The 22,986-nt window shown below is 39.9% G+C and overlaps 1 long non-coding RNA gene across 1 annotated transcript in view; it reads right to left on the bottom strand.

Annotated features, from left to right (window-relative positions):
- LOC116664884 overlaps positions 1 to 22,986 on the bottom strand; it is a 668,708-nt gene that overhangs the window by 644,498 nt on the left and 1,224 nt on the right. The window contains exons 2-3 of the long non-coding RNA XR_004321387.1: positions 21,515 to 21,582; positions 14,256 to 14,386 (exon numbers count right to left, since the gene is read on the bottom strand). This is a non-coding gene — a long non-coding RNA (uncharacterized LOC116664884). The remainder of the gene's footprint in view (positions 1 to 14,255; positions 14,387 to 21,514; positions 21,583 to 22,986) is intronic.

Consider the following 22,986-nt stretch of genomic DNA (forward strand, 5'->3'; position numbering starts at 1 on the left):
GTTTACACAGATCTGCGCACATGTGACATAATTAAAAAGTAATGAGAATTTTCACAAACACAACAGACTTATCATTCGGTTGTCACCTTAGAAGGAGATAATAGGGAGTATAAGAAAGAGTAGAACTTTAGTGCTAGATAAATCCCAATTCTACACTAGTTCTAACAAATTTAAATCATGTAAGCATTCTGGTTCTGGTTCTTCATCTTGATAGGGATAACACCTGCTTCATAGGACTTCAGTGAAAATTAAATTAAGATGACTTATGTTAATCACTGAGCTTCCTTCTCACTTTTATTTTTATTTTTTCAAATATTTTGTTCATTTTATTTTAATTTGGGGGGGGCGGAGGGTAATTAGGTTTATTTACTTATTTTTTAACAGCAGTACTGGGGATTGAACCCAGGACCTTGAACATGCTAAGCACAAACTCTCACCACTGAGCTATACCTTCTCTGCTCCTTTGTCCCATTCTTAAATCTAAGTTATCCTGGGATGGAAGAGGAGAAACATAAGCCATTCCAGAGAGGATGTTGTTTCACAAAATATTTTGAAATTGCTTACACCACACCCTTGTAAATTTCTAAACTAACAAAAAATTCACCGTGAGTCAAGTTGGATAAATAAAGTGGGTGAGCCATGCAGGACAACAACATCGGTAGTAAAAATGTAAAATGTAACTAAAGTAGTAGGGAGCACCCCTAACCGATTCCAGTTTGGCACTGACCGATTGGAACCAATTTTTGCACAAATAATCTTTTAAAACTTTTAATATGTCTCAGTTTCTCTTTTAACAACGCTGATGTCAGAAAACGGAACCAAAGGAGACCCCCGAAGACATCCAGGAGCAATGAGCAATCAGACACATAGGACCTCTGGGAGTAGTAAGTCCCTCTTGGTCCTGGATCCTAGCTCCACAGCTTTTGCATTATGAGCTCTCAGACTTTATTTGAGCATCCCTTTTTCCAGACTGAGTCCAGAAGCTGGTCAGAGTTGGACTAGGCCTGGGGTCGAACTGTGTTCAACTTAGAAATTGGACATGATGGAACAAACTGGGTCCAACTTAGAAACTAGACTGGGTTCAGTTTGAGGCCTCAGGGGAGTAAAATTTTGTTTTGAGGCTAAAAAAGTAGGTTAGCCTTACCAAAGATAATCTTAAATTACAGTGGCCACAGTGGAGAACCTGTAATCATTTCAGAAAAGTTTATCCATTTACCAGGTGCCCTAGAGAAAAAGGGGTTTCAGCCAGGCGCTAAATCAGAGCAGGACCCTGTGGGGTCCTCCCTGGTACAAATCCTTTCTGTGTACCACCCCCCCCAACCCCGCATTTCTTGTTTGTTAGAAATAGGATCCATTCAGCCTCCTTGACCTTCCCTGAGTTCTGAAGGGCAGATTCAAACAGTTGCTAATCAGGTAAGGGAGGAAATGCGGAGACTAGGGAGGAAAAGTCAAGAAACAATAGCACAGCCCTGGGGCAGGGCCCTGGTGCCTCCTTAAGGAATATGCATAGCAATATCTTTGAGTTCTTTCTACAGCTACTAGGGCCCCCGCCCTACCCTGTGGAAGAGGGTAACTTCAGGCTGAGCACAAGGATTCCTGGAACACTGCCCTGTAATTTCTCCACCAGCCAATCAGAAGACAGTCACACACCCCGCAGCCCTCATCCCAAATTTTGCATGTAAATTTTTTTCCCCAAAAACCCTATCGGGGATTTCAGTTTTTTGAGTCTGAGCTGCCCATTGTCCTCCTTGCTCAGCCCTGCAGTGAACCTTTCTCTGCTCCAAACTCTAACATTTCGGTTTGTTTGTCCTCGCTGTGCATCGGGCACACGAACTTTTGTTTGGTAACTGCACTTGCTATGAAGGGTAGAGAGAAAGTTATTTTTCCTCCTCTACAGTTTCTGATGACTAGGATGAGACCTGCTGGGACACCGCACTCACTCCAGAGCCTGCAGATAGGCTCTTGGGAAAACTCTGCAGAAGCCGGCAAAGGATTCTCACCAAAGTTCTCTCCCCCAGATCTCTATCTGTGGTACTTGGCCAAAAGATGAAGGTAAAATTTTATGTTGTTCCTTCTTCCCTAAATTTAGATATGCAGAAAAAAACATTGGTTATTGATCCTTTCTTTCCCAGGATCAGCTATTGCCTTCTTGTTTGTCTCATTTTGTGTCCTGGGAGGCTTGGGAACCATTAGGTTGCAGGACCCAAAAATATGGTCAGAGATGTGGGTTGCACTCCATTTGCAGTTGTGATCACACTGTTGCCAGCTCTCAGGGGAACTGTCTAAGTCTGAATTCTTTTGATTATCTTTGAGAATAGCTCTGGATCTTGGAAGGGTAGTACGTTTTGCACCCTCTTTGAGGACACCTTGTGTCCACGGGGTTCAAAACTGCCAGAAATATTTACGATTTGTCCCAGGTGAAACCTGAGACAAGCTATTCAAAAGGATTTTTTTAAGTGGCTCTATGGTCAGAAGCTGAACTAATTGGAAGCTGATATTTAGAGCCTCATAGGAGATTTTTTATGCCTTCTCCCCTAAGCTTAAATGAAACTATGTACTCAGAGGGAAGGAATAACATTCTGAAGCCACTGTGGAAGGGTTTACTAAAACATTCCATGGAAACACAGCTCTAAATCTAGAACATAGGAATCTTTTGATTTCCATCTTTGTTGAAGATCTTCTCACTATAAAGAAGCAAACTGAGGAAAATGTGGTTGGTAGGCTAGGTCAGCATCTTAAAATTATTTGAGTTGCAACCCAATTCTTTGAGGAATTGAAAACAACTGAACTTGTCTTACAATTGAGTCTTTTCGAGAACAGAAATGTAGCTGTACCAATATTTCAAAGCCTACCTATCTTTTTACTAATCCCCAAACCTCCCCATTTATCTCAAAAGGCTTTTAGGTGTTGTGAAAGATCTGGATTTAGGAAACAAGCCTTTTTGGGGGAAACTTAGATCCTTTCTCTGTGGCTTTGAGATGTAAATGTTCTACCTGGTCTTCTCTAGGAACCCAGAGCCATCTCTTGAAATGCAAATTTATGAGAGATAATTTTTATCAGAGGAAAAAAAATTAAGCTATTTGGAAATGAAGTGAATGAAAAGTCTTAAGTCTTTTTCATAAATATTAATAAAAGCTTTAGCCATCTGAGCGGATAGTCTTAACTTATTCTATCTGCCAGAAATACAACCAACTGTTCTTTTATAAACTAGAGAGGTTCGCATTATTGTATCTGTCTCATGGCTACAATTTTAAAACAAAAGCTGTGAAATCAATGTGTTTGTATATATGTTATAGTTGTGTGAAATTTTTCTATCTCTGAATGATTTTGCCAAAATTATAAAGAGCTCTATTTAATTTACATAAAGACAAAGATTTATGTAAGTCAAGTATACTTAGAAGTATAGAAACTTATCCGAATGTTTTTCAAGTTCACATGATCTAAGGTAAAACCTGAAGTTTGTTGGCTTAATTAAAATGGGCATGCCTTTAGAGTGATAAGCATTAAACAAAAAAAACTTTTATCTACTTAGGTTTACTAAAAATCAAATAAGCTCATGTTATCTGTTATAGAATTTGTCAGCACGAAAGATGACTTAAGATGATGGTTAGCTATTTAATGTCTTACCAAATTTTAATGAGTAATATAATCATAGTTATTAAAAACAATTAAACAGATATTGTTAATAATTATGCTTTATGGTTTGTCTACTTAAAAATAATTTCCTAAATCTTTTTGGTAATTCGAAACCTTAAAGTTATACCGAGATAAGTTGAATGATAGATGTTCATTGACTATTCATTGAATATTTGGATTATTTGCAAAATAAGATAAAATACTGAAACATTAATATCTGAAATTGATGCAGGAAGACAGATGTGGGGGGTGAGGAGGGCCATGTCCAGGTCTCGATTGAGCCCCTGGGACGTGTCCTGCCAAGTGTGGGTCCTTGGCTTCGCACAGGAAAGAATTCAAGTGTGAGCCACCGTTGACTTAAGGTAGATTTATTTAGAGAGATACATACTGCATAGAGTATAAGGCAAGAGAAAGGCAAGGGAAGAGGTGTGGGAATTGGGTGCTCAGGCTAAAGTAAAAGTATGTACACACTCCATAGACAGAGTGTGGGCCATCTCCAAAGGGGAGAGAGAACACAAAAGGCCACTAGGCGTGGTGGTGTCACTTTTTATGGTCTCAGTAGCTTCACAAGTCTACAGGTGGGATCAATCCAACTGCCCTGGGAAAGGGGCTGGGACTCCCAGGGATTGGGCCACCACCCATTCTTTGGCCTTTTGCAGTTAGCCTTGGGGCTGTCATGATGCCTGCAGGCATGTTATTTGATCACGCTGTTACAAAGAGCATATAATGAAGCTCAAGGTCTACTAGATGTTAAACCTCTTAATCCTCAAGGCCAACTAGGAGGTGAATCTTCCACCATTCTGGTTGCTGTCAGTCCTTGAGTGGCTGTGCCCTGCCCCCTTCCCTCCTGTCTCAAAATGGAACAAGACCCTGTGGGGCCCTCTCAGGTACAAAGCCTGTCTATGTCCCCTGTTTATTGTTTGTAGGAAATAGGCTTCATTCTTCCTCTTCGACCTTCTCTGAGTTCCAAAGGGCAGATTCAAAGAATTGCTAATCAGGGGAGGGAGGGAACACAGAAACAAAGGAGGGGGAGTCAAGAAACCCCAGTGCAGCTTCGGGGCAGGGTCCTGGCTCCTCCTCAAACAATAGACAGGACAATATGAGTTCTGAGTTCTTCTGTAGGAACTAAGACCCCCAGGCCAGGCAGAGGTTGGTAACCTCAGGCTGAGCACAAGATTCCTGGAACGCACATACTGTGGAAAATAAAGATGGAGCCCCCTTCCCCAAATGATTTTCTCTTTAAAAACTTTCAAGCAGAATCTTGCGAGTTTTTTTTTTTTTTTTAACACAAGTCTACTTTCTCCCCAGGTTGCCAGCTTCCTGAATAAAGCAATCTTTCCTTTTCAATCAACACTTGTCTCTTGAGTATTAGCTTTCCAGCAGCCAGAAGCCAAATCTGAGTTTGGTAAAATATCTAGTTTTGCCTTCCTTTTACAGAGGAACTAAAGCTATATTGGTCTATTAGTAAACATGTTCTGTGTCACATTGAGAAATTTACTATGAGTGCTACTCAAAAGGGAAACGGAAAAAGAACCTGATTCTTGTCTTATCCAAAAGATAAGATTTACAGATGGGAGACAGAAAGCGTTGTGTAGCAAAAGATTTTAAAAGATTTATTTAGGAAAAGAAGAGGTGGGCTGATTCAACGGTGAGTCATAGTGTTCTTTGTCTCCCCTTTCTCTTATACCCTCCCTTAGAGGTGGTCTTTTGATTGACTGCCTTTGTCCCTGGAATGCTTAGTCATGTTTAATCCTTTTGCGAATGTCCCGACCCATGGTATACATAGAAAGACCCAAAGGGGGAGCCTAAATCACAATGTTAATTATAATACAATAAGTACTGGGTCATGTTCAGCTAAGTCCTTTCTGCTACCTAGCAGTCCCTGTTGTTGGATCTTAACCAGTTGTTTTTTTGTGTGTGTGTTTTTTTGCAGGCCCTTTATGCTGGAGGTGGGCATAGGCACCTTCCAGACCATCCTGCCTCTCCACCTATCTTCCCCGTGCCTCCACTTATCTAACTACCTAACATTTCTACCTTCTAGAAATTGTAAAGTGTATTTTTAAATTTATAAATCTACAGGATGCTAGTGTAACAGACAATCCACAATTTCTCCTTAGTTTTTACCAGAAATAGATTCTAAGTTTTAAGAAATCTATCAATATGTCTAATAAAAACTACTTAGAAAATCGTAAGAGTGAAAGGGGCTGACTGTATGAAAAGTGGGTAAAGAAAGTAGCATGACTGGTTGTTTCAGAATGACAGAGAAAAAGCATGGGACAATTTGGATATTTTTTTTAAAAAATTAGTTGTAGAAGGAATATGGAAAAGGAATCTTGGAAAAGAAATCTTATGACTGGTCAAGTTTACAAAAATTGGAATAGATTTATGTAAGTTTTTAAAGAGTGAGTTTTAACATGGAAAGTGCACTGGTGCAAAATTAGAATTTGGTTTTCTCTCTTTTAAAAGGACAAAGATTTATTGGACTATTGGGCTGATCTTCATACGAGATTGTGAAAGTAAGTATTATTTCCCAGTATTCCTAGATCCTACTTAGTCAAATTTTCAAACCTTTTGACATTTGACAGTTTCCCAAAATCAAGTTATAAATGGAGTCTTTTTGACCTCAAAGCAACTTTGAGGGCTTCTGGAAAATCTCAAAGGATGTATCTCTCACTTTCTAAAAGAGATGTTGAACTAATTAGGTTTATTTGGTATGTCAAATTGCATGGGAAGCTCTGTCAAATAAGAAGTGATGAGAATCCTCCTGTTATCTGTGTGTGAATATATGTTACTGATATTAGCTATTCTAGAAACTGTCCAGAGTTTTGACAAAATAGAAATTTGTCAATACTGCCATAGTCCAATTGCTATCCTAAATTATCATATGCAAGAAAAATAACTACATTTCTTTATCAAATGAACTCTCATCAGATCTTTAACCATGGCCATTTTTTCTAAAGTTTTTTTTTTCATTTACAGACAGTTACTGCTTTACTCTGATGTTTTTGCAAAGGTACTTCATCTTCAGAGAGATTCATGGAAAGGACTCTCACAGATTCTCTAGAATACAGGTTTCTGATAACTTGAAGATCATAAAACTGAACTGGGTAAGAATTTACATTAGGAAAAACTGGATTCAAGTAGAATAATAATTAATAATATGAGAGTAAATAAACTGATGAGGGTGATAATTTCTTTTACAACTTTTTCTCTGAAACATTACTGATTCCTTAATGTTTTATTTTTCCAGATTTTAAGAAAACTTTTTCTCTTTTCTCAATATATCTATGACTTACAGTAATTTTGTAAAATATACCTCTATAAACAGAATTGAAATATTACATTTCTCCCTACCTAATCCCTCCAGAATTCAGAAGTTGATAATTTTTATTTTCATAATAATATAGTTATTTTACATAAGTTCAATAAGAATTTGTTCTCCGTGCAATGGGACACAATTGGAAACATTGGTTATGTTACCAAGGCTTTGACTAGAATATCGTATTTGAGAATGTCTATAAAATCACATATGACAAAATGGTTTTAAGGAACTAAGGTTGACTTTTTGGAGCCAATAAAAGCCCCCTGAGAAAACCGGCCTGATATCTTGATGATTGCGTAATGAAGGTTACTTCCTGGAAGGCCCAGGAATCTCAGGATATCTAGGGGACCTCAAAAGAGAGGAATTTACCCAAACCTACAGGTAGTCTAGGCGAAGACTGATGGTGAATTATTGCCTTTTCTGGTTAGTCTGGAGAGGCTTTAAAAAGTCTAACCAAAGATTCCTTACAAAAAGTTTCAGCAAAGCATATTTAAAATGAGCCGATATGGTCCGTCACCATTCTTCCTACATTTATGTAAATACTTAGGCCAAGTTTAATGAGACTAGACTTATTTTGCAAACAAATTTGCCTAACTCTGTGATTAGCTCTTTTTTTTTTTTAACTGATTATCTTTGATAGAAGTGAGAGTGATTATAGAAACAATTTTCAATAGACAATTATAACACAAACTTATGGATATCAGATTCTAGTCCTATTTATTGTCTTCAAGGTTTTGTTATATAACTGTGAACCAAACTGGATCCTGAATTCTTTTACTTTCCTCAAATATTTGGCTACAGCTCTCCAGATTTAACATGTCCAATTTCCTCCCACCCTTCTGATTTGGAATCACTAAGAACAAAGACTGCCCTTGAACCTCTTTGGAAGGGACCATACCAGGTAACAATCAGTACCCAGACAGCAGCCAAACTTCAGGGACTTGAACCTTAGGTCTGCATCCCCCAGTTGAAATAGGCTTCTCCAAACTCTTGGAACTGCATAATAGGATGGAGATCTAAAATTAAAATTTTCTAGGGAGGTTCTTTCCCAGAAGCAGATGGCATCTTGAGGTGGACAGCTCTCCTAAGATCACAAATCAAGATCTTCATCTCCAATATAAAACTTTTTTTCCTTTTGCCTTTTCACTACTTTTTCTCTATTAATGCCTGGGAAGACAATGCTCCTTAACTTTGGCAACTATAGCTGCATTACTGCTAAGCCCATGGCCGCACAACGGAAGTGCCTATATTTCCTTGCTAAGGTAGTTTTAGATAATAGGATTTCTTTAGATTACTGATTGGCTGAACAAAGAGGAGTCTCTACGATAGCAAATACCTTCTACCCTACCTGGATCAACACCTCTGCTATTGCAGCAAATAGAGGAACTAAACAAATAAGCCACTTGGCCAAAACAGGCTGCTGCCCCCTCAGGTACATTTTTTGATTTATTTGATACCGACTGGTTTGGTAATGGGGGCCCTGGCTAAGGAGTATTTCTCAGTGTCTTGGTATTTTCCTCCTAACGGCTATTATCGTTGTAGTCTCCCTGGTGCGCTATGTTCTCTCAAAGGTCTTAAATGCATGTTCTCAGCCATCGGCAGTACATCAGATGGTCTCAGAGAAGCAGAAACAAGATGAACAGCAGAAACGATCCCTCCACAGATCTGACATCATAACCTATCAGTTTCTCAATGAGACAAGAGCAACCTAACTCTGACAATGACTGAGAGTGGTACTAACAATAAATTTTTGGTCAATCTCTCATGTATAAGAGGATGACCAAATGGGGGAAATTGTTAAATTAAACAGAGAGGCCATCAGACCAATGCGGCTATAATGCCTTAGTGGCCTGTATAAGCAAACCAGAATCTATGCTTATAAAAGCCTGAAGGTTATAAAATCAAAACACTAAGGACAACCAGTCACAAACAGCCAGCTAGGCTTTATGCTGTAGTCAATCAATTTCCATACTTCTGCCTTTCCCTAGAAAAGCATCACCCTGAGCCCCTAGCCATTCCCAGTTTGGCGTTGCTGGATTCCAATTCATTTTTACTCAAATAAACTCTCAAAATTTTTTAAATGAAAAAACGTAATAAGGTGAAACAGGTCATAAGTTAACTTTGAAGCAATTCTGATAGAAGGGTTTTTAAAACATAGGGAATAAAAAATAGATTTTTTTTTAGTTTGTTTATAGCTTACCAAGGTGATTTCTTAAAATAGCAACCCTAAACTGAATGATTGATTGCTTCTAGGTTCATTACTAAAAAATTCACATTTATTCTCAAATTTCTTATATAATTAAAATTAAATCTGGTTTCAGACACCAATTTAGATATTCTAATCACCACTGATGCCTGATACGTCATAAACCGAAGTTGAAAGTTTCTTGTTATGTGCATTCTTCGAGGTTTATCTAACAAGGAATAAGGTTGGGTATATCATACATTTGGTACTCTTGATGGCGACATGAAGGGCATATTTCCATAGCCAGAATGAGGAACAGATTTGTGTTTCTCATCTTGACATTTAGGATAAAACCCCCACATAAACTGGTTAAAAGTCTTGGTTTCAGTGTGAGAAGACAGTATGCTTGCATCAATATCCGTTCACTTTGCTATGAACACTTGGCCTCAACGTACATTATCAGAAACATGAGACATGCTTCCCAGTTTTCTTATTTCTCAAAGTAAGAGGTCTTTTTTTTTTTTTTTTTACTAGTACTGACTGCCATAACTGTCTCATAGAAAAAAATATGCCTTCAGCCACAAAGATAAATTATAGAAGAATTAAAAAAAGTTAGGTTTACTGATTTAAGAGGCACTTGGTGAGCTTTCAGACCTCAATTAAGGCTGTGATTTGAAAAAAAGAAAATGAATTTTCCAAGCAATTAGGTGGTAATAGATCTAATGGCTTTGGGGGGAAAGAAATGGGTGTATTTAACTTTGACAAGTGGCTGCTGTGCATGTGTTATATAACCTCTTTTGATAAGTATTTTTGCTCCAAATACCTTTTTTAATTATCTGAAAATGTCTTTTGCAGGGAATTATAAAGAGTAACAATCACAAAGGAAACAGGCATTCTGCCCTACTGACTCAATAGCATTCACTTTTCTAAAAACACCTCACGGTAATTTTATAACACTCATTTTAAAAGGCCCAAAAATATGTGCTTACCAATAAACCATATGGTCTCAGAAGGGTATTTTACAAGAAAATGTGTCAGCTTTCATAAACTTCCACTGGAGACCCTTTTCCTTTTGAAAGGAAAAAAATCTGACATTGAAAACACAGTGGAATTGGAACATGAAAAGACTTTTTAGCAGCATGAAAATGCAATAGAATCCAACAAAATCAGTACATTTTATATTAAAGGCCCCATCCTCAGCTCATTCATGGGACAAAAGAACAAACCATTGGTTAGAGTGATGTAGCACAGAAATTCAAATTAATGGAGATTGAGGTTCCTCACTGACCTATATTGTTAAATGACAGGCTAAGATTGATTCATCTGAAAATAAAGCCACGTTGCTATACCTTATTCCATAGATTAAAAACCTTTTTCTAAGCTTTTTTGTTTGCTGTGCAATTTTCCTCATTATTTAACCTACTTTTTTCCCCTGCCAATTCTTTAGAGTGCCAAAATATGCCCTACAAAGCCTCAGGAGAAGGAAACCCTCCATCCACCAGCTCTATGAGCAGGAAATAACTTCTCTGAGCTTTGTTGCCTGCTTCTTCCAGACCCCAGAAGCCTGACCTCTCTAACCTATAGAACAGCAAAATTAGTTGGCTTTAAGGTATGGAAAATATTTCAAGTTAATAAACTGAATGAGGTTTCTCTAAAAGAAGGCATAAAAAAATTAAAAGATAACGGCTGCACCCAAAATTCGGCTGGAGACAAAAGAAGTTTAATGTCCACTTTGCTGGGGGTGGAATAATTGTTCACGAAATAGGGATTCTGAGGTCATACCACCAATTAATCAATGAGTAGTAAGTGGGACAACAGGCAACCGATTCAGCCACGTTAAACCACACTGATAATGAACACTGATTTCTAAATCTTTCAGAAGGTGATCCATATATAGTGTTTACTCAGATGACAAAACCAGTGGGTCAGTTCCACTGCCCATCTGGTCCCTTATGTGGTGAAATCTGAGGAGTATTTGTTCTTATCTGAGTTTGGAGCACAATGATATTGGTGCTAATAGAGAAGCAGGAGCTTTCCTAACCCAAGGAGCCCTGACCCCAAGAGAGGAAGCAAGGGGATTATAAAAGTAGCAGAAGACGCACCTGAAACTGAGCAGGACCCTGTGGGGCCCTCCCGGGTACAAAGCCGTTCCATGTCCCTAGTTCCTTGTTTGTAGGGAAAAGGGTTCAACCTCTTCGACCTTCCTGAATACCAAAGGGCAGATTCAAAGTTACTAGTCAGGAAGGTAAGGGAATGCAGAAACCAAGGAGGAACAGTCAAGAAACTATAACGCAGCAATTAAAGCAGGATCCTGCTTCCTCCTCAAGGAATATACATGGCAATATTGTTGAGTTCTTGTGCAGGAGCTGAGGCCCGCCACCCAGGTGGAAGATGGTAAGTTCAGGCTGAGCACAAGATTCCTGAACACCGCCCTATTACCTCACCACCAACCAATCCGAAGGAAGTCATATGTCAGGCAGCCCTCACCCCATACTTTGCATACAGAAACTCCCTGAGCACCATCGGGGAGTTCGGGGGTTTTCTGAGCATGAGCCACCCATTTTCTTTGCCTGGCCCTGAAATAAAACATCCTCTGTTCCAAACTGACGTTTTACTTTCTTTGGCCTCACTGAGCGTTCAGTAACACATCCAGCTCAGGAAAAGCTGGGGTAGGACATCAGTGCCACAGAACTAGGCAGGACAAAGCAGCACAGGTGGAACCAAAGTAACAGGGCTGAGCTAAAAGCACAGGCGCCCAATCAGAACAACAGCTGGCAAGTGCTGAGCAAAAATACTTGTCAGGAGTTGTGTTAATCTCAGCGTATCTTGACAGCAACCTTTGAGATAGGATCTATCCCTATTTTAGGGAGAGACAACTGAGACTCAGACTGTGGTGGAATTGGAGTCAAATCCAGACAACCAGACTTCACAGTCCATGCTTTTGCCAGAACCCCTCAGGAGCACTGGCTAGAAGTGAGGAAACAGCCAAAATGAGCATGAAACTGAAAGGAATCAGCCAAACATCAAGGAAGGGGTAAAAGGAGACAGAGGACCAATGTTTAAGAGGTCGAGCCCTACAGCCAGGACCAGCAGGTAGATGTCTGATGCTGCTTTGGGAGCCTGTGCTCAGCCTCATCCAGCAGTTGTGACCTGTCCCTCTTTAACCACCTGCAGCTACAAACTACCATCAGACAGGGATACTAGAAACAGCCATCTTGGTAAGCATGGATCATTCAAGAGAAAATTCTGTAGGTCAAACAGGGTGCTTTCATTTCTCCTCACCTCTAAAGAAAAATATTATTTTGAAAATCTTGCATTGAGAAGAGCATGCCAACATGTGGAATATCACGCCTCCAACTGAGTCACTCAAAACATTTCATAAACCCTCTCGCAGTGGTCGTCATAAAGGAATCCTTTCTATTCAGTGCCCTAAAACTAGAGTTGGAACATGAGAGAAGAATCCAGTATCTTCCTACAGCCCTACGGTGTGTTCTGGACTTTGACCCAGGCTAGAGAGAACACCATGATTTAGAAATTGGAATCTCACAGCTTGTTTTGCAGGGATTACACACACTTCTAGATCCCCTGAAGGATGAGTGTGTTGCTTATTGTGATCAAGGAATCAGTGGCAGAGTGTATGGGGCCTACCAGATTAACTGCTTTGTCCACGTTGATTTGTTAAGCAATTAGAATGGACACCATATAAAATCTTACACTCATTATGCCATGCTGGTAAATAGCCAGCTTTAATCTTCAAAGGTTGGCCGTTGTATTGTCTGCAGAGCATCCATGCATTTCTTATAATTCTTCTACTTCCAGAGTTGTGGTTTGCAAAGTAGACCTGACCAATAAAACCCACAACATGGAATTGATTCTCTTTACTAAAAGTATTTATAGCACTGTACATTTACAAAGGATTTCGTTGTTTTTGCTGCAAGTTGTCATTGTCAGTGGGTCTGTTTAGGTAAGTGTGGCTATATCTTCGTCTTACCCTGGAAAGCAGAAGGTCGTAGTGCTGCAATTTACCCACTCAACCCATGACCAAAACAGTTAGAAGTCTGCTGACACCCAGCACAGTGACTGGCTCGTTCTTTCTTTCACTGAGACAAAAGAACTACAGACAAGTAACCAAATTCCACTTAACTAATGATTACAGACATACAGGCTGAATGATTCAGACCAAGCCATTCCCTGGTCCTCATTGTGTATCACGACTAGTATTTTTAGCAAGCATTACTCACTAAATAGCATATGCACCGATATTTTCATTTGTCTGCAGTTATGAAGGTTCGGGTGTACACATTAACCGACAAGCACTGTAGTATCTAAACGGGGCTGTAAGGGTAAAGCAGAGGACAAAAGGCCCGGGTCCGTTTCAAGTGACAGTGTGCTCAAAAAGACACAACATACACATAAAATGTTCTCGACAAGAATTATAAGGTTTCCCAGAAGAACAAACAAGACCAGAAAAGCAGGTTAAATATTTTCAAAGAAGTCGAGGCCCTGTTTAACTGCTGGAACTGTATCATGCGACTACTTGGCTGATCTATTTTCCACGGATGTTGCAGCCTGAAAAATAAACACTCCCCAGCCCGCCAACCAGCCATCTTTAGAAAACTGATGTCACCCCAAAGTCCTTGAGATTTTACCCGCCACCATTCAAGATGAAACGCAAAGTACTTCCCTTCATTGATACTTGTTACTCCTTTTCTCTATTTTGTAAACTATGTTTAGTTCAGAGGTGAAATTTGTAGCAAATTTACAAATGATAAAGGGGCTGAAGTTCATGTGAATACAAAGCCACAAAGAAAACTAAATTCTAGTCAACACCTTTTTTTTTAAGTTATATCTTGCTACAGAATAGTTTGTTTTGTTTTGTTTTTTTAAACACAAATATACTACATTTTTCATGAGGCTCCATTTCATAACAATTTTAGTGTTCTACTTCCCCCTGGTGGTAAAAATTAGAATTTCACTATTTCTGAAATCTTAAAAGGTTGACAGTGAACAGCAAAGGCTTATTATACCCAGTATCAGGTTTAAATAGAAATTGACAGATTAAATCATTCATTGTTTCTGTATGTCATTCAAATTCAGATCTTTATGAAATACCTGATAGTTGGTAGAATTTGTTCTTTTCATCCAGATATATGGCATTATCTAGGTGCAGACAAAAACAGCTGATGGGAGGAGCCAGTCAATTTTTTTTCAAACAACATTCAGTTGTTAGTTTTTTAGAGTGCCTGAAAAAAGAAATTCAATACATCAGAATAGTGTGATCGTAACGGTTAAAAATAAAATCGCTAAGACTACCCAAAGAATTTGAGATGGGCTTCTCCCATTTATTTTGCAAATATCAAATATCATGATTGTTAATGAATAACTATCACTAGGGGGACAAAAAACCCAGTTTAATAGAAATGTTATTATAAAATCTAAAATTTGCAGTGCTAGAGTTGACTTCTCAGTGGTGCCAGATTAATTGCCGCCATGGTAATACATTTCAGTTATCCAACAGAATGTACTTGGGTTGAATTTCTGGGGCTTTGAGCATGGTATCAAGACTACAACTTAAAAATATAAACCCTTGAAGGCACACATACACAAAAAAAGGACAGATGGCAATTTTCAACACCTAACTACATTTGCATCCATTATATGTCAAGTTCTCAACTCCTATAATGTGTCTGTGTGATAATCTCAGGAACTCTGATTATGTGGCCAAATGATACCATGCTAGACACATGTAGAGGGTCTCTTTTTTTTTTTTTTTTTTTGAAGTAGAATCAGTTTACAATGTTGTATCAATTTCTGGTGTACAGCAAGCATAATGTTTCAGTCATCCATATACATACATATATTTGTTTTCATATTCTTTTTCATTATAGGTTATTGCAAGATATTGAATATAGTTCCCTGTGCTTTACAGAAGAAACTTGTCTATCTATTTTATACATAGTAGTTAATATTTGCAAATCTTGAACTCCCAATTTATCCCTTCTCCCCCTGGTAACCATAAGTTTGTTTTCTATGTCTGTGAGCCTGTTTCTGTTTTGTAAATAAGTTCATTTGAGTCTTTTTTTTTTTCATACAGAAGTCTCATTAATGAGATGAACTGGTTCAACCTCAGTCCAAGCAAAGACTGGGAGAAACAACAATGGACTTGACTTACAAGGAATTCTAGTTTCCTCCTTCTCTGAGATTGTTAGAAAATGACATTTATTAAACATTTGTTCTATTCAGGATGCCGGCCTAATGAGATGCTGAGAAACCTTCTTGTCCTTCAAGGACCAGCTCAAATGCCAGAGTGTCTCTAAAGCTAGACAGAATTAGTTCTTCCTCTTCAGTGGTAAGACAGTGATTTATTCCTACAGCTAGGAATGCACTTCACACATTGTTTTACAACTATTGTGTGCCCATCTGTCTTCCTCACTAGGCTCTGAGCACTTTAAGGAGAGGAACCGCATCTTAATCATGTAGAACCACTAACATCTAGCACAGTTCCTTGCACATAGTAGGTGCTCAATAAATGTTTGCTGAATGAATTGAATAATGAAGGTGGATGGTGTTATACAAAGGAGATGAAAGTATAATCATTGCTCTCAACCAGTTTATGGTTTATCTGCACAGGCTCTCTAAGTGTACGTGGACTGCTTTGGTCTTTGTATGATTATAAAAAGTATAAAAAATTGTGAACTTTCCTGGGGTTAAGGAGAGCTAAGAGAGGGTATTTTGTTAGCTAAACGTCATTCAAATCATCTTTTCCAGTGGCTCCTTCCACTAACCCTTGCTGAAAGCACAGAACTTGCTTTGCAGACAAATGAAGCTGGGCCCCCTCTCTTGATCAGTGTCATGTCCCCCTCCACACAATAGCTGTATGGCCCCAGCTAAGGTTGCACATGGTCAGAATCAGGAAATGGCCAATAAGGTGCATTTTTTAAGGATATGAAGAAGACCCCCATTGTCCAGTAATATTTTCCCCACAAATATGTCAACTAAAACCCCACAAAAAGAATTTATTCCATTGTGTTATAAATTACCTACCTACTACTTTAAAATCCAGTTTCCCCTTGGGAGAGCAGCACACCCAGGTCCCAGCACCTTGGTGTGTGTTGGTGTTTATCAGACTACCTTCTGTCCGCTCTGGCAAGAACTGAGAAAGAGCACAAGGATTCTAGGTACTTAATAAGGGATGTGAAGTGATGACAGGTGAGAATGAACATAAATGCTCTGACAGTGAAGCGAGGAAGCCCTGTCATTCCAGACCCCTGCATTCCTGGGGCTGCTCAGGGACCCATGAAGGTGGCCTTCCTATACATTTCCTGCCATTACCTATCCCCCCACCGTTTATCACTACTCTGCCTCCCCTTCAAAATGACAGCTAATTAATTTGAGAAAAAATCATTCCTGAGACTACTGTGAACTCTCAGAATATTCCTCCTTTCCAAGTAACATGTGCTAGCCTACATGATGTGGACAAGCTGTGATTAAGCTAAATGCTATTCCCACCAAGAAGAGTTGCAAGTCCTCATCACACAGCCTTGGGGCAGAGTAGCCTGATTGTCCAGCAAGAGAGCAGCCAGCTAAAAGCACAGGGAAAGATGCAGAGAGGCAGCCCTGCTCCTCCATAAACTAGCAAAGCAGGCATCCAGCACAGTCCAGAAGACAGTGATAAGACACTGTACCCAGAAAATCAGCAGATGGTAATTCAGTCCTTAAAACTATGCTCTGGGCCAGAGCTTAAATACACACTAACAACTCTTTATGATCAGTAATATAGATTTTAAAGCAAGAGGTAGACATCGTCTTTCAGACAGAGTGCCAAGAACAGCTTGGACTCACTGGAAAGGAGTCACCCTGGGCAGATCACCAGATTCAGAGCAAGAAGGATTTAGAAGCTAGTGGACTTCTGTTGTCATTATAGTTGTCTTTGTTATTATTGTTTGGCTGAACGAGACTCATTCCCTCTTTCTACTGTTACCCTAATTCCCTTCAGAGGAATTACTCCCTCACCACTCTGAAGTCACAGTGCAACTGCACCTTCCCTTAATCAGGAATCTGACACCAAGTCATGGAACGGGACCCTCTCTTCCTGGACTTTGAACACTGAGAAGAGTGATACAAAGATAGTTTAAAAAATAAAGTCTGGAGCACATGCATTCCAGGGGCAGACCCTGTAAAAGATGGTCCGATAGTTTCCACTGCCTGGAGACCTACCAGACTGCCTACCCAGACTGTTTTTGTTTCCACTCTGGGATTGTGCAGAAGCCATCACGTGTCAAAGCCTATATATTCTGTGATGAATCCCTCCAATAAATTCTCTTGTTCTCTCTTGCTCTCTCTTTCTCTTCAATACATTCTCTCTCTCCCTTCTCTTCTGTGTGTGTGTGTGTGTGTGTGTGTGTGTGTGTGTGTATAGCAACTCTTTATATATACTAAATAATAAATCTATATAAAATATAACTAAAGAATGAATCTAGGTATTATTATACTTGAAAGCTATACCAGGTGTCTCACTTGACTGACTGAAGATACCTAGAGTAGGCAGAATCGGGCACACAATTCTGTTTAGAACTTATTTCTCTCTGGATATTAATTTTATCAACTTTTTTCCAGCCTCTCGTTCTGAATGACCTCTGTGTGAGCCAGGAGACGTGAAACAAGGATAAAATGTTGAGCATAATCCTTTTGACCTTGTCACATAAACCTACTGAATTGAGAATTCAATCTCAGTCTCTTGAAAGGGGGAAAGGTCTTTCTCAGGGGAAGTGAAAGAATCAATAAGTGGTACGAAATGCATAGTCTATCCAATCTCCAACCCCACCCCCAGTCCCAGGGAAGATTATCCTTGTGACTGGGACACTGGCTCAGGGTGGATGGGGCTGGCAGCAGGTTCACATTAAAATGAGTCTTTTGGGCCCATCACTGAGCTGGGTCACTTCTCAGGCTGCCATGCAAGAGTTGAAGAGGCCGAGTTCAGTCTCGCATGCTTTAGTTCAGGCTGCTTTAACAAAAGACCACAGACTGTTTGGCTCATAAACAATGTACTTCTCACAGTTCTGGTGGTTGGACGCCCCAGACCAGGGCGCCAGGATGGACAGGTTCTAGGGAGAGCCTCCTTCCAGGTTGCAGACTGCCAACTACTCGTCAAATGCTCACATGACTGAAAGAGAGCAAGACCCTCTTGCATGAGGACACTCGCCGTGTTCACGAGGGCCCACGGCCTCATTACCTCCCGCAGGCCCTACCTCCTTATGTCACCACACTGAGGGTTAGGATTTCGACACATGCATTTGGGGCACACAAACATTCAGTCCATTGCACTGAATGGCAGAAATGTCCCAAACAGCAGTGCCAGGGTGGAGCTCTGACTTGGTTTTCTGGTCCCTCTGCTCCATCCTCAAAGAGCAAGGTTCATTTCCATGGACTTGTTAAGACCCACTCAGAGAAACAAGGGCTTATTAATTATGAGCAAAAATTAATTTATTCACAGTTCTTGAGACCAGAAGTTCAAGATAAAGGCACCTTCAGGATTGGTTTCTGGTGAAGCCTGTCTTCCTGGCTTTGGGCGGCACAATTCAGTCCCTCACAGGCGGACATGATAAAGAACCACAGGTTGGGAGGCTTAAAAAATAGAAATTTATTTCCCCGCAATTCAGACTGGTTTTTTCTTATTTGGCTTATAGATGACCATCTTCTCTCTGTGACTTCAGATGGTCCTCCTTCTGTACCTGTTTGGGTCCAAATTTCCTCTTATAAAAAGGACACCAACCATATTGGATTAAGGCCCATCCTCACGACCTCATCTTAACTTAATCACCTTTAAAGATTCTACCTCCAAATATAGTCACTGTCTGAGGTACAAGGGGTTAGGACGTCAACATACAAATTTTAGTGGGGTACAATGCAGCCCATAACAGTAAAATAATAAGTCAAGAAACTGGGCAGATGATAAGAATAGGAAAGACGGTGAGAGAATAAGGAATGATACTCTTACCAAGGCTGGGTTACAACTCTGACTCTAAGGCTCACAGGTGCCAATGCAGGGAGGGGAAATCAATCAGTTACAAGACATTCACTCTGCTTTGCACATGGATTAAATAATGCTCTTCCAGAGGCACTGAGCTTTTGCTGTCTAATAAAAAGTCACAACTCTAATGGTGGGAGACTCAACACAGGGAGGAAAGCAGATTAGCACTGTGGCAGCCCAGTGAGAAATGCATTCTTCCACAGTCACAATTTTATTGATTCCTTCAAAACACTCACAGGGGCATCTGGACTTTGAGATTCTGGGCAGACAAAGAGTGCCTCCAAAGACACCGGTGTTTCATGAATAATGTATATTCTTACGTATGCTTGCATGCAGTACATTTCAAAAATTATATTACTGCAGCTATTTTAAACAGCCTCCTCAAATGAACTAGTCTTAATTTCTCAACTAAGTGACAAAAGTTATGAGGGATCCTTAGATCTTTATCAGCTCTTCATGGTCTCCAGCATGTCCATGTCTCTCAGAGACCAAAGCAGCTCAATGGGCCAAAGATGAGAAAGGTCCAGGTGCTGGAGCCACAAAATTTAACCACTGACCCTGTGCCCCATGGACCACTTAGATCACCTTTAGAGGAGAACTGGATGTTTGGGAGTGAGGAGGCAGGAAGGCATACAGGAGGCCGAAAGGTATAGGCTGGCCGTGTATCATCAGCCCTTCCAGTCCCATTCAGAGATAAACTCTTGAAGGGAGTTGTGGGGTAAGCCTCCTTTTCTGCCCACAGTCAGAAGTCCTGTGTAGGGCTAAAGGGTTGTGAACTTGGGAGACTGTCTTCCTGGGTTTGAATCTCAGAATCATCATTTCTTAAATTTATGACTTTAGGAAGTTCCATTAAGCTCTGCACCCTGGTTTCCCCATCTGCTGAGGAGGAGAACAACTGCACATATTTGGGGTTATGAGGATTTAGTTACACTTGTAAAGGGCTTACAACAGTGCCTGGCACTTGTTAGATGTTATTGTTATTAAATAGTTCCTTAAGCTCTGAAAGCTATAGGCTGGCATAATCAAGTTTCTGTTAAACTGTCTGACTTAGAACTGATAGAGTCAGAACAGTTTCAGCCACATGTGCCTATTTACACGACCCCAAATGTACTCTATATTGTGAACAGGGTTCGTTCCTTCAGCAACGTAAGAAGACTCTCATTCTTTTAGTAGAGAAGGATAAGAGTCCCTTTGTCAATGCTTCATAATGAGACACCTTTGCATTTAAAACCCCAAGAGGGAGCCCTCACCTTATGGACCTGTTGTAATACTTTGCAATTCTGATAGGATTTGCTCTCTGCTTTGAATCCATGTCCAGGCTTTACACAGTTTTTCTCCAACTGGGTATCTTTATTTAAGATTATTTTCCCCAGATGTGTTTGTGCTCACTTTTTCCAATTGAATCCTGTATTTTAAAATTTCTTTTCTTTTCTTTTCTTTTTTTCCTCAAATCTCTGAGCTCCCTTAAGTCTTTATAAGCTCTCAGTCTGCAGTGCTCTCAGCACCATCATTTGGTGCTAAATTATAAGCCTCAATGGAACATCTTCTCCTTGTCAGATCATTAATGATGCTTTTAAATTGACATCAAAGGCTTTTCTCCATCTTTTTCTTGCATCCCACATGCTTTTCTCTGGAAAATGTCACTGGCTGACTTGGTTTTCTCCCTTTGTTGCCTCTCATTCATTCTCTCTCATTCTCCCCTTCTCTTTGTCCTTTTAAAAATGAAGGGAAACTTCGTTACCCAAATAGGCTGTTATCCCAAGGCTTGTCTCTTAGTATACTCAGTGCATATACATAATTAGTGTAGAACATATTTGAATGGGATCATTTGTTTTATAAATTACAGCCACAGGCTCATCCATTTTTGTATACATTCTCTTCTTTTTCCCTAGTACTGAAGGTAATCGGATTTACGCTGCTGGTGATGTCGACTCCCTATGGTTCTTGAGATGTATGACATCTGTTATTTTACAGTACTTAGCTCATGTGCACTGGCAGCCAGGCACCTACTGGAAATAACAATTAAGGGCATAAATAACACACATCTGCATGAGTTCTGGCACTGGCTTAGGTATTAACTCTGCTTACCACCTTCCGGAGTTTTTTCTCTTCTGCATTGTGACAACCATTTGATTTTGAAGAGTTTAGCTTTCCTCCCTGTGGGGATTTTGGTATATATTTTAGGTAATTGTCTGGTTTTGTGGGTTGGGATGTGTGTGTTTTGTGTGCTCTCTGATAATTGAACATTCAGGAAAGAGAGATACTCCCCATAGTATTCTGTTATTGCAGTGCGAGCCTTCCCACCTGAATAGTTTATACAACAACATCAAGCATGACTCACTGGTAATCCCTGCTGATATAAAATTCATACGCCTGTGTGCTTTCTTCTGAAGGCAGCGATTTGCATTTCTGTAGATGTTTGAAAGAATAGGAGAGGGTTATTATCAGTTATTATTTGCTGACTACCCACAGCACTCACAATGGGGTACAAGAGACAGAAAGGGAAGAGGTCAGCTCTTTAAAATGTATGTGTAACTAGCTCAGAGCCGATGGGTGCATCTTGGTGGCACTTTAATTAGCAGTTTCCAGGGTCAGAGGACTCTAAACATCTTCCTACCATCTACTTCGAGCCCATGGAAACTGTCACTTCACAGAGTCATGAGATGAGAGGGCTGGCAGGGAACAGCTGTGAATTCTCTCTGCTTCACCCCTAAGCAAGGTGGCTAGTGCCGCCTCACTCCTACTTTGCAGAGCTTGGGGCTGGGATGCTCCATGGATGCCACGGGCACCTGCTGGGGGCCACACAAAAGCTTGAAATGTTTATTTCCCCTCAAAAACAGAAACCAGGAATGAAGAAGGAAGGAATCGTTTGAGCTCAGTAGTTGAAGCAATGGTGCCTCAGTGGATGGCACTGTATTGGCAGGACATGCCAGATCCACTGAGACAGATGGTGCTGGAGCAGAACTCTGAGCAAGGAGCTACTCTGATGGTTAAGTCTAACTGGAATCCTAAACTCTGCTTCCTAAACTCGCCATCAGAAAGAGAATGATGAAGAGGCTTTTTTTTTTCTCCCCCAAACAAAAGCGCAGCTTGTAACACTAACAGTACTCTTCCTTAGAACATTCTAATTTTCTTCCTAAAAGCCTTTCAAATATTTCTAAATGACAGAGCATGAGGTCACAGAGCTTCTGTTTGTTAATTTTTGGAGGATGACAGATGAACGGGAAGGTTGAAATATGTCATATATAAACTATGCTTTCTAAACTATATGCAGGATTCTAGCATCAGAGATGAAGGCAAAGCTTTAAACCTGAAATGTGTCGCAACATGATAATACTGAAACAGGAAATCTAGATAGGCAAATGTCCAATGATGGGGAAATGGCTTAGCTATGGTTATCTATAAGGTGGACTTACTAGACAATTACAGAATTATACTTTCAAGTCATCTGAATGATCTGTGGATATACTCACTATATAATAATAAGTGAAAGAAGCATAACATAAAACTGTACCTACAGTATGATTTTATTTAAAAGTATGTATGTACAGATGTCCATACACACACACACACACACACACACACACACACACAGGAAGGAAACACATCAAATTGTCGATAACACTGTTATATCCAAATGAGAGCATTATGGATGATTTTTATTTTCTTCTGGAGTTTTTTCAATCTTTTCCTGACTAATGTATTTTACTATTAAAATAAGAAAATAAATATTTTCAAATACCTAGCCTGCTCTGAAGAGATAACTCAACTCATCAGCAGGACAAATGTTCACTTAACGTGCTAGAAATTTAA

Source organism: Camelus ferus, chromosome 7 (assembly GCF_009834535.1).
Source record: "Camelus ferus isolate YT-003-E chromosome 7, BCGSAC_Cfer_1.0, whole genome shotgun sequence".
NCBI classification, from domain to species: Eukaryota; Metazoa; Chordata; class Mammalia; order Artiodactyla; family Camelidae; genus Camelus; species Camelus ferus.